Source organism: Rhinopithecus roxellana, chromosome 13 (assembly GCF_007565055.1).
Source record: "Rhinopithecus roxellana isolate Shanxi Qingling chromosome 13, ASM756505v1, whole genome shotgun sequence".
Classification (NCBI taxonomy): Eukaryota; Metazoa; Chordata; class Mammalia; order Primates; family Cercopithecidae; genus Rhinopithecus; species Rhinopithecus roxellana.
Window position 1 is genome coordinate 82060732 of NC_044561.1, and position 12795 is coordinate 82073526.

The window sequence follows — 12795 nt, forward strand, 5'->3', positions numbered from 1 at the left end:
AGACGAGAATTCATGTGGAATCACAAAAGACCCAGAACAGCCAAGACAATCTTGAGAAAGAAGAAAAAGTTGGAGGCATCACACTTCGTGATTTCAAAATACATTACAAAGCTACCATAATCAACACAGTATGGTATAGCATAAAGACAGACATATAGACCAATGGAACATTAAGAATAGAGAGCCCATAAATCAATCCATGCATATGCAGTCAACTGATCTTTGACAAGGGTGTCAAGAATATATGATGAGGAAAGGACAGTCCTTTAACATATGGTGTTGGAAGAAACTGGAAATCCATATGCAAAAGAATGAAACCAGACTCTTATACCACACACAAAAATCAACTCAAAATGAATTATGGATTTACATATAAGACCTGAAGCTTTAAAACTCCTAGAAGAAAAACATAGGGAAAAAGCTTCATAACACTGGCCTTGGCAAAGATTTCATGGATACAACACCAAAAAGCACAGGCAACAAAAGCAAAAATAGACAAGTGGGACTACATCAAACTAGAAAGTTTCTGCACAGCAAAGGAAATGATTAACAGAGCAAAAAGGCAATCTATTGAATGAGAGAAAATATTTGCAAAACACATATAAGAAGTTAATTTCCAAAACATATAAAGAACTCCAACAGTTTAATAGCAAAAAAACTAGTACTCTGATTAAAATATGGGCTAAAGACCTGAGTAAACATTTCTCCAATGTCTCCATAAAACATACGAATGGCCAACAGGTATATGAAAAGATCCTCATCACTAATCATCAGGGAAATACAAATCAAAACCATGGAAAAATATCAGTTCATATCTGTTAGGATGACTATTCACAAAAAGAACAAAAGATAACAAGCATTGAAAAAGATCTGGAGAAACTGGAACTCTAGTACACTGTTGGTGGGAGTATAAAATGGAAAACAGTAGGGAGATTCCTCAAAAAATTAAAACTAGAACTACTATTTGATCCAACAATCTCACTTTTGGGTATTTATCCAAAATAATTGAAATCAGGATCTCAAAGAGGTGTTAGCACTCCAGTGTTCATCATAGCACTATTCACAATAGTGAAGATTTAGAAACAACCAAAATGTTCATCAATGGATGAATGGACAAAGAAAATACACGTACAATGAAATATTACTCTGCCTTAAAAAGGAAGGAAATTTTGACACGTCATAACATGGATGAATTCTGAAGACATCATGCTAAGTGAAATAAGCTAGACATCATTTCTCTACCAAGTCCAATCTACTGATAAACCCATCAAAGGCATTCTTTATTTCTGTTACAGAGTTTCTTTAATTCTAGCATTATTTTTATTCTTTATTATAAATTTCACCTTTCTGTTTACATTGCCCATCTTTTCTTGTACATTGTCCTCTTTTTCCTTTAGAGCCCTAGAGCCCTAGCATATTAATCAGTTATTTTAAATTCCTAGTCTGAAAAATCCAACATCTGCCATATCTGAGTCTGGCTCTGATGCTTGCTCTGTCTGTTCAAACTATTTTTTTTTTTTTTTTTTTTTTTTGCCTTTTAGTGTGCCTTGTAATATTTTGTTGAAAGCCAGGCATGATGTACTAGGTAAATAGTCCTTTAGGGTGAATAGGTAAACAGGTCTTCAAGGTGAGGTTTCATGTTCATCTGGCTAGAAGTTAGGCTGTGTTTATCATTTGTTGTAGCTGCAAATGTAGGTATTGGAGGCTAAAATTCCCTTGGGCGTCCTTGTTTTTGTCTCCTTCCCTTGTCTTCAGGTTTCCCGATTGATTGACTGATTTGAGACAGAGTCTCACTCTGTCACCCAGGATAGGGTGCAGTGGTGTGATCTCGGCTCACTGCAACCTCTGCCTCCTGGGTTCAAGCAATTCTTATGTCTCAGCCTCTCAAGTAGTTGGAATTACAGGTACCTGCCACCACAGGCAGCTAATTTTTGTATTTTTCGTAGAGACAGGTTCTGCGCTGTTGGCCAGGCTGGTCTTGAACTCCTGACCTCAGGTGATCCACTTGTCTTGGCCTCCCAAAGTGCTGAGATTATAGGTGTGGGCTACCGTGCCCAGCCTCCTTTTTTATTCAGACAAGGTCCCACTCTGTTGCTCAGGCTGGAGGGCAGTGGTGCCATCTCGGCTCACAGCAACCTCCGCCTCCTGTGTTTAAGCAATTCTCCCACCTCAGCCTCCTGAGTAGCTGGGAGTATAGATGTGTGCCACCATGACCAGCTAAGTTTTGTATTTTTTGGTAGAGACCAGCTTTCACCATATTCGCCAGGCTGGTCTCAAACTCCTGACCACAAGTGATACACCTGCCTCGGCCTCCCAAAGTGTTGGGGATTACAAGTGTGAGCGAGCCACCATGCCTGGCCTCCTAGAGACTTAACTAAGGTCTGAGACATGTGGTTCATTCAGTTGTATAATAGTTTCCTGCTACTAGACAGGATCCCTAGTGATGTGGTGGCAAGGTTTGGGGGAGGAGAAGCCTTTTATGGTCCTTGGATTAGGTTTCAGTCTTCTGTGACCTTCACAAGTGCTTCTCAGTTCCTATCTAACCCCTGCCTTTGCCCCATGTGACTCATGTTCTTCTGACTGAGGCTAGAAGCCTATATGCTGAGATGGCTGGCAAAGGATGGAGAACTGGGTTCATTCCCACTGGCCAATGGAGACTTCTTTTGACATCTCCTCTACACCAAGTGACAATGACTGTGACTATGATTATTGCCTACTTTGCTGAGGATCAGGTCTCAGGACTATTCCCTTCTTAGAAACCTGGTTTGGATTTTTAAAAATTTAAACCAAAATAAGGATAATGAAAGTCTTAGATTTTTCTGAAACTAGGTGAGCTAACAGGAAAAGTACAAGCAAGATAAGAATGAAGTGACAGGTAGAAAACAAAGGGAATACTCTGAATGGCCACACCTACTGGCATTGGGTTATTTTTCCAGAAGTATAATGCATAGCCTTACTTTGGGAACAAAGGACAGAATCTGTGTAGTGGTAAGAAAAGGCTCAGGGGCCACCGGTGCTGAGAGGCCAAAGGTCACATTCAAGAAAAACAGGCAACTGTGCTGATGAAAACAGGCAGCTGAGAACAGACATGTGAAGGCATCATCACATCTGAAGGAATGTTGAATTTCTAAATATGCTTCCAGCTCCTCATAAAGTAAATTCAGGGTAAATTCTAAATGAACATAGTTCAAACCTATTATTCCAGGCACAGGACTTTCAGCAACAAATTTTTCTCAGATGCAATAACTTCTTTCCTACATTTAACTTTGAAGAGGAGCTAAATTAAAATCACTGGATGGGATTCAATCTGTGTGATCACATTTTTATGACCTTGAGAAACCAAGGCTTTCATTTGACTTAGTTTAAAAGGCAGCATTACATTCTGTTTTCAGTCACACTCCAGGGAGAGAGAGAACAAAGCAACTTTGCAAGTACTTTGTTCAAGCCTGAATAAAGGCACATAGCACTTCATTGGCCTATTTGAGGCTGGAAAGCACAAAACCAATATGGACGGAGCAAAAGGTCAAATTGCCACTGCTTAGTTTTCTTTTCTTTTTTCTTTTTCTAATTAAAGAATCTAATTTGCTTTTTAAGCTTCCTATTTAACCTTATAAAATATTATCTTTGATGATACTCCAACTATCTAGGTAGTAAAGATTCACTGGGAGACAGCATAGGGTACCAGTTAACTCTGGTCACAGAGGGTCAGTTTGAAGCACACACAGCTGTTTTATGACTTCCCACATATTACATAACTCCCTGTGCCTCAGTTTTCTTATCTGTAAAATAATGATGATGATAATAGGATTAAATGATTATAAATAAAGGTGTTAAAACAGTGCCTGGCATGGAGTCAATACTACTGAAGGGCATATCACCATTTTGGTTGTGATTTGGGTGGTAGAAAACAGAAATCAAGAGAATGCATTCTGGCATCAGACTGTTAGTTTAGACCCTAGCTGCCCCTCTGTGACCTGGGCAGGTTATTTAAGGTTTCTAAACCTCATCTGAAACATTCTACTTGGCACCTGCAGCATAACACCCTCCTGGTTCTCCTTGTTCTTCCCTGCGGCGTCTTCTCAGACTCCTTTGCTAGTTCCTTCTGATCTTCCCGATCCTGAATGTGGAGTCACGCCCTGGGCCGCTTTCCTATTTATATTCACTCTCTAGTGTTCTTCTTAGGGCCCAAGGCTTTAAAATGCATTTACACCCTGATGATTTACAAATTTATTTATCTAGCCCTGACCTCTCTCTGAATTCCAAGTTCATGAAATCCATCTGCCTACTCAGCATCTCCCTGTGAATGTCAAAAAGGCATCTCAAATCTAACATACCCAAACACTGTGTCTTGATTTTCTTTCTCTCAAGTCTGTGCCTCCTACATGTTCCTTATCTCAATAAATAACTCACTCTGCCCCCAAACCCTGGAGTCATCCTTCTACTCCCTTTCTCTCATAACCCAGACCCAACCCATAAAGAATCCAGATGGTTCTTTTTTTTTTTTTTTTGAGACGGAGTCTCCCTCTGTTGCCCAGGCTGGAGTCCAGTGGCATGATTTCAGCTCATTGCAACCTCCACTTCCCGGGTTCAAGCAATTCTCCTGGCTCAGCTGCCCAAATAGCTGGGATTACAGGCACCCGCCACCATGCCCGGCTAATTTTTATATTTTTAGTAGAGACGGGATTTCACCATGTTGGCCAGGCTGGTCTTGAACTCCTGATGTCAAGTGATCCACCCATCTCGGCCTCCCAAAATGTTGGGATGACAGATGTGAGCCACCACACCCAGCCCTCCAGCTGTTCTTTTTTTTTTTTTTTTTTTTTTTTTGAGACGGAGTCTCGCTCTGTCGCCCAGGCTGGAGTGCAGTGGCCGGATCTCAGCTCACTGCAAGCTCTGCCTCCCGGGTTCCCGCCATTCTCCTGCCTCAGCCTCCCGAGCAGCTGGGACTACAGGCGCCCGCCACCTCGTCCGGCTAGTTTTTTTTTTGTGTGTATTTTTTAGTAGGGACGGGGTTTCACCGTGTTAGCCAGGATGGTCTCGATCTCCTGACCTCGTGATTTGCCCGTCTCGGCCTCCCAAAGTGCTGGGATTGCAGGCTTGAGCCACCGCGCCCGGCCCCAGCTGTTCTTTTATATAAAAATATATCCAGAATCTGACCACTTCTCACCACCCCGCTGCTGCCACCACAGTTCAAAGCAACAGCACCTCTCTGCAGGATCTCTGCAATATTCTCCAAACAGCACTCCTTGCTCCCACTCTTTCCCCCAGTTTATTTCCCATAAGTGGCCAGAGTGATTCCTCATTTCAACTGAAGTTCAACCCAAAGTCCTTCCTTCAGCCTACTGACCCTTCACGACCCTTCACACTGATGCTCTCTCACTCCAGCCTCTCCCTCCTCCCCAACACCTGTTCAGATTCAGGTGCACCAGCCACTTTGCTGTTCCAGGAAACACTCAGTACGCCCCCAATGCATGGCCTCTGTACTGTGGTTCCCTTTGCCTAGTATTCTCTTTCTCAAGACATATCCCGTCTCTCTCCCCTCTCTCTCCCAGAGGAGAGAGGAAATATAAACTAAGAAAAAAACACATAAACCAGTGTAAAAGACGACAAAGAACAGATGAGGTTAAGTGGATAGAGAAGGCATGGGCACAACTGAATGTGGCTTACCAACTCTCTCACTTCAGGTCCTACTCAACTACCATCTTACCACAGAGACCTTTCCCCACTATCTTATATCTTATATTAAATTGCACCCATGCCTGCTCTATCTACTTAACCTGCTTATTCTTCATCATAATATATATATATAATTTTTATTTTTTTATTTTTATTTTTTGAGACAGGATCTCACTGTCACCCACCTGGAGTGCGGCGGCACGATCTCGGCCCACTGCAGTCTCAACCTCCTGAGTTTAAGTAATCCTCCTGCTTCACCATCCCCAAATAGCTCAAGCATGTGCCACCACACCTGGCTAATTTTTTTGCATCTTTTGTAGAAATGAGGTTTTATCATGTTGCCAGGCTGGTCTCAAACTCCTGAGCGCAAGCAATCCATTCACCTCAGCCTCCTAAAGTGCTAGGATTACACGTTAGTCACCACGTCTGGCCCTTTGTCATAATACTTTTCACACAGATTGTTTACTGGTTTGTATTTCCTTCCTCTCCTCCACATGCATGATCATACGTACCATAAGAGCAAGAACAATGCCCGGCACAGAGCAGGTGTTCCATATTTAATGTTAAATGAATGTACCCTTTTTCTCATTATCTATAGACTCATAACAAATTACCTCAAAACTTAGTAGCTTAAAACAACAACCAAGTCATTATATTTCATGCTTTTGTGGATTAGGAAAGCAGGCAGGGAGTGGCTGGGTGACTCTTCTGTTTCACATATTATCAAGAGAGGGCATTTAGTGGTATTTAGTCTCTGGATGGATTTATCTGGAGAGTCCAAGAAGGCTTCACCTATGTGTTCGGCACCTTGGTGGGGATGACTGGAAGGATAAGGCTCAGCAAGGACTACGGACTGGGGCACCTACACATAATTTCTTCAGCATAGCAGCCCTAGAATGATCAGACTTTCTATACGGTGGCTTGTGGTTCCCATTGTGAGAGTTGCAGCTAATAGGGTAGACATTGCAAGGCCTTTTATGTATAATTCAACCTCAAAAGTTATATGGCAACAGGCTGGGCATGGTGGCTCATGCCTGTAATCCCAGCACTTTGGGAGGCCAAGGCGGGTGGATCATCTGAGAACATAACTTCGAGACCAGCCTGGCCAACATGGTGAAACCCTATCTCTACTAACAATACAAAATTAGCCGGGTGTGGTGGCACGTGCCTGTAATCCCAGCTACTCAGGAGGCTGAGGTGGCAGGATCACCTGAGCTTGGGGAGGTAGAGGCTGCAGTGGGTCACGATCGCACCACTGTATTCCAGCCTGGGCAACAGAGTGTAACCCTGTCACAAACAAACAAACAAAATACATTTTAAAGAATAAAATTTAAAACTTCTGCTCTGTAAAAGACACTGTTCAAAAGAAAAGACAAGCCATAGATTGGGAGAAAATATCTGCAAGGCACACTATCCCCCTGATAAAGGACTGATATCCAAAATACAAAAAGAGCTATTAAAACTCAACGATAAGAAAACTAACAACTGAATTAAAAATGGGTGAGAGGGCCGGGCGCGGTGGCTCAAGCCTGTAATCCCAGCACTTTGGGAGGCCGAGACGGGCGGATCACGAGGTCAGGAGATCGAGACCATCCTGGCTAACACGGTGAAACCCCGTCTCTACTAAAAAATACAAAAAACTAGCCGGGCGACGAGGCGGGCGCCTGTAGTCCCAGCTACTCGGGAGGCTGAGACAGGAGAATGGCGTGAACCCGGGAGGCGGAGCTTGCAGTGAGCTGAGAGCCGGCCACTGCACTCCAGCCTGGGCGGCAGAGCAAGACTCCGTCTCAAAAAAAAAAAAAAAAAAAAAAAAAAAAAAAAAAAAATGGGTGAGAGATCTGAACAGACATCTCATCAAAGAAGATACACAGATGGCAAATAAGCATATGAAAAGATGTTCAACATCATATGTTATTAGGGAACTGCAAATGAAAACAATCGCATACCACTAAACACCTTTTAGAATGGCTAAAATGTTAAAAACTGACAATACCAAATGCTGACAAGATGCAGAACAAGAACTCTCATTCATTGCTAGCGATAATGTAAAATGGCACAGCCACTTTGGAAGATGACGGTTCAGCAGTTTCTTACAAAGCTAAACATAGACTTACCTATTTAGCCATAGAAAAGCATGAGATCATGTCATTTAAAACAACATTGATGGAATTGGAGGTCATTATGTTAAGTGATCTAAGCCAGGTACAGAAAGACAAACTTTGCATGTTCTCATTTATTTGGGGGAACTAAAAATTAAAACAATTGAACTCATGGAGACAGAGAGTAGAAAGATAGTTACCAGAGGCTGGGAAGTGTAGTCGGGCGCAGGGATGGGGGGAAGTGGGGATGGTTAATGGGTACAAAAAGATAAGTCAGAAAGAATGAATAAGATCTAGTATTTGATAGCACAACCAGATGACTATAGTAAAATAATAATTTAATTGTACATTTAAAACTAAAAGAGTGTAACTGGATTGTTTATAACACAAAGGATAAATGCTTGAGGGGAGGGATACCCCATTTACCATGAAGTAATTATTATACATTGCATGCTTGTATTAAAATATTTCATGTACCCTATAAATATATATATATACCTATGTACCCACAAAAATTAAAAATTAAAAGTTAAAAAATAACCCCAAACCAAAAACAGACTTACATATGATCCAGCAATGACCCTCCTTGGTATTTACCCAAATGAGTTGAAAACTTACGTCCACACAAAAACCTGCACAGAGATATTTATGGCAGCTTTATTCACAATTGCCAAAACCTGGAAGCCACCAAGATGTTCCTCAGTAGGTGAATGGATAAACTGTGGTACATCCAGACAATGGAGTATTATTCAGCACTAAAAATAAATAAGCTATGAAGCCACGAAAAGACACAGAAGAACCTTAAATTTACATTACTAAGTGAAAAAAGCCAATCTGATACTACTACTTGTTACATAATTCCCACTACTTGACATTCTGGAAAAGACAAGACACTAAAAAGATCAGTACTTGCCAGGGGTACAAGTGGGGTTAAAGGAAGAGGGGTGAGTAGATGGAGCACAGATCATTTTCAAGCAGAGAAACTATTTTTTAATGATACTTTAAAGGTGGGTACATATCATTATGCATTGATATATAAAACAAAGCAGGCTGGGCACAGTGGCTCACACCTGTAATCCCAGCACTCTGGAGGCAGGCAAATCTCCTGAGGTTAGGAGTTCGAGAACAACCTGGTCAACATGGTAAAACCCCATCTCTATTAAAAATACAAAATTAGTTGGCTGTGCTGGCACACGCCTGTAATGCCAGCCAGCTACTTGGGAGGTTGAGGCATGAGAATAGTTTGCACCTGGGAAGTAGAGGTTGCAGTGAGTCGATATCGTGCCATTGCACCCCAGACTGGGTGACGAGAGCGAAACTCCATCCCCACCCCCACCCCCCCCCAAAAAAGCGAAACAAACAAAAAACCCACTAGCATGAGAAACTGCTTGTTGGTGAATGCAGACAGGGACACCCACTTTTAAAGTCCCTATCAGTCTATAATGTTCCACTACTGCTTACCTGAGTATGAAAATGCACTTGCTCAGACAGTGAAGGTACAAGGTGAGGGGAAGCACAGGTTACCTTGGCTGCTGAATCACTTGCTCAGCTACTTTGTTACCATGTGTTCCCACAAGGAGCCCTGAATATGTCCAATTCAGCCTGTTCCCAGTCATTATGGGTAGACACTTCTATCCATACAATCCTTGCTTCCAATTCTTCAACTGAGTTGTATTAATTTTCTTATTGCTGTATCACAAATTACCACATTTATTATTTCATAGTTCCCATGAGACAGGAGTCTGGATCTGGGTTAGTGGGGTCATCTGCTCAAGGTCTCACCAGGCTGAAATTAAGGTGTCTGCTGGAGATGCAATCTCATCTAAGGCTCAGGCACCTCTTCCAAGCTCACTGGTTATTGGCAGAATCAATTTCCTTGTGGCTGTAGGACCGAGGCCCTCAGCCCCTAGAGGCTGCATGCCATTTCTTGTCATGTGGTCTTTCCCACAAGATGACAGTTTGCTTCTTCAGGCAAACAGGAGAGTATCTTAGCTGCTTTAACTCTCTCTGGCTTCAGGCTGGGTGCGGTGGCTCATGCCTCTAATCCCAGAACTTTGGGAGGGCAAGGCAGGCAGATCGCTTGAGGTCAGCAGTTCAAGACCAGCCTGGCCAACATGGTGAAACCAGGTCTCTACTAAAAATACAAAAATTGGCCAGGAGCGGTGGCTCATGCCTGTGATCCCAGCACTTTGGGAGGCCGAAGTGGGCAGATCACCCGAGGTAGGGAGTATAAGACCAGTCTGACCAACATGGAGAAACCAAGTCTCTCTAAAAAAAACAAAACAAAACAAAATACAAAAATTAGCCAGGCATGGTGGCACATGCCTGTAATCCCAGCTACTCAGGAGGCTGAGGCAGAAGAATCGCTTGAACCCAGGAGGCAGAGGTTGCGGTGAGCTGAGGTTGCGCCATTGCACTCCAGCCTGGGCAACGAGAGCAAAACTCCATCTCAAAAAAAAAAACAAAAACAAAACAAAACAAATTAGCCAGACGTGGTGGCGGGCACCTGTAATCCCAACTATTTGTAAGGCTAAGGCAGAAGAATAGCTTGAACCCAGGAGGCAAAGGTTGCAGTGAGCTGAGATTGTGCCACTGGCTTCAGTAAGGGCCAGTCTCTTTTAAAGTCTCATCTGATTAGGTCAGGTCTACCTTGAATAATTTTCATTTGACTAGCTCAAGGGCAAATGATTTGGGACCTTCATTATATCTGCAAAATCCTTCACCTTTGTCACGTGACAGCTTCATCACAGGAGTAAAATCCACCAGACTCCCAATCCTGCCCACTCTCAAGGCAAGGAGATTACACAGGGCACAAACAACAGGAAGAGAATCTCAGGGCCATCTGCACTTCTGCCTACCACACCGATGATTAATCCTAATGAACTAACACTGTCAGGTTAATCCTCCTAAATCAAGCCTCATCACACTGTCCTCCTCCTAAAATAACCTTGAACAGCTTTACAAAGCATAGAGAGTGAATTCTAAATTCATTAACCTGATATTCCAGGCCTTTCTCAACCTCACCCTAGGTGACATTTTGAACCTTAACTCCAAAAGGCCCTCCTCACCCATGCGGTCCTTTGCTCTGCACCCCCATGTCCTCTGTGTTCTCTGCTCTGCATTCCTTCTTGCATTTTCCTCCAGACCCTATTTGCTCTTTCCCTCCTCTTCCTCCTTCAAAGCCTATACAGACTTCAAGATGTTGCGCAGATTCTATATTCCAGATCATATGCTCCTGTGTGTCCTCCTTTGTCCCATTTATGCATCTTTGCTAATTAAATTCTTGAAGTGACTTTTCTCCAGGCCCCCAACAGACCCTAAAGTCAACTGAAATACTGAACTGTTGAGGTTATAGTGTTAGCTCTATAAATATGATGCTATGGTCTCAGACTAATAATTAACCCTCAGAGCAAAGGAGAAGAGCTCCAACTAAACAATAAATTAACAAAATGTGGGGCCTCAAATGCAGTGGTGATGTCAGGGAATTAACTAGCATCATTTAAAACCACCTTTGACCGATTGCTGGAGAATATTTTTACCCAGAAAATCAGTAGGCTCAAATTTGATAACACAGACACAAAAACAACCACTGCTGACTGACATTTTCATTCTGGGGGCATTTTAGTAAGAGAAATACTCAAAATTCCCCACATGCCCATATTTTCCAATAAATACTGGAAAACTATATGCCAAAACTCCAAGGAGCCTGACTTTATGCCTCCAAGATCATTTTTAAAAAAGTCTTTCGAATGGAGACAGAATGAACATTCCTGACTCTTAGAGAAATGTTAAGTAGGAATTCCATACACATACTCAATTTTTTTCACCTCAGAAAAAGACTGAGTCCTGGGTAAGTATATTAGTCCCCTTGTTAGCCTACCAAAGTACTAACTGGTCCATCATGCCATAAAAATAAGCCCACAAACACAAAACTATAGATAGATAACATTCTATCTCCAGTAATAAAGTTTCTGATGATGTAATATGTATTACCTGTGCCTCTTTGATGAAAGTATTATTACTAGAAAAATCCATTTAGCTTGCCTCTCCAGTAAATCAAATTTCTCAATGACAGGAACCATGTCAGTTCTTCCATCCCCAGTGCAAGAACTTTTACTTGGATATGCTCTTTTTTTTTTTTTTTTTTTTTTTGAGACGGAGTCTCGCTCTGCCGCCCAGGCTGGAGTGCAATGGCCGGATCTCAGCTCACTGCAAGCCCCGCCTCCTGGGTTTACGCCATTCTCCTGCCTCAGCCTCCCGAGTAGCTGGGACTACAGGCGCCTGCCACCTCGCCCGGCTAGTTTTTTGTATTTTTTAGTAGAGACGGGGTTTCACCGTGTTAGCCAGGATGGTCTCGATCTCCTGACCTCGTGATCCGCCCGTCTCGGCCTCCCAAAGTGCTGGGATTACAGGCTTGAGCCACCACGCCCGGCCTGGATATGCTCTTAATAAATATTTCCTGAACATCAGTTTGGATACAATCTATAAATTAAAGCCTATTAATAAACTTTTCACCATAAGTAAAGAATGAATGGTAAGAGGCAATATATTAAAAGGTACAACGGTGTTCTAAAAGAGAACACATGTCCTCATACACAAAAATGCCCACTTGGCTTTTCCCTCCTGCCAGCTTTGCGGAAATGAAAGGGTGACCAGCATTATGGTGTAACAGAAAATTCTGGAGGTGGGGCAGTGGTGTCACATTCAGGCAGACAGGGTGTGGGGTGTCCTGCCCCAGCAGATCCAGCAGAACTATATGACACCACTCTGCCCCGGCCTTTGTTTCCTCATTTGTAAAAGGTGAGATCTACCTTAGGTTGTTTACTTAGGTTCCTTCTATCCCTAAAAGAGATTTGATGTTATTAATGCCATTTTTCAGCACAGAATCAGTTTTCAACAGTTAACAAGTTTTCTACACAGTAGATACACAAGAACTTTCTACAACGTTTTCTTCTAGCATCTCCGATCAGTAGCACAAAAGCATATATAAATTTTTATCAGTTGGATAATGTAAGTTCTC

General features: G+C 42.5%; 1 protein-coding gene across 4 annotated transcripts in view; it reads right to left on the reverse strand.

Moving 5' to 3' along the window:
- KIZ (kizuna centrosomal protein) overlaps nucleotides 1–12795 on the reverse strand; it is a 122584-nt gene that overhangs the window by 71706 nt on the left and 38083 nt on the right. The window lies entirely within an intron of this gene.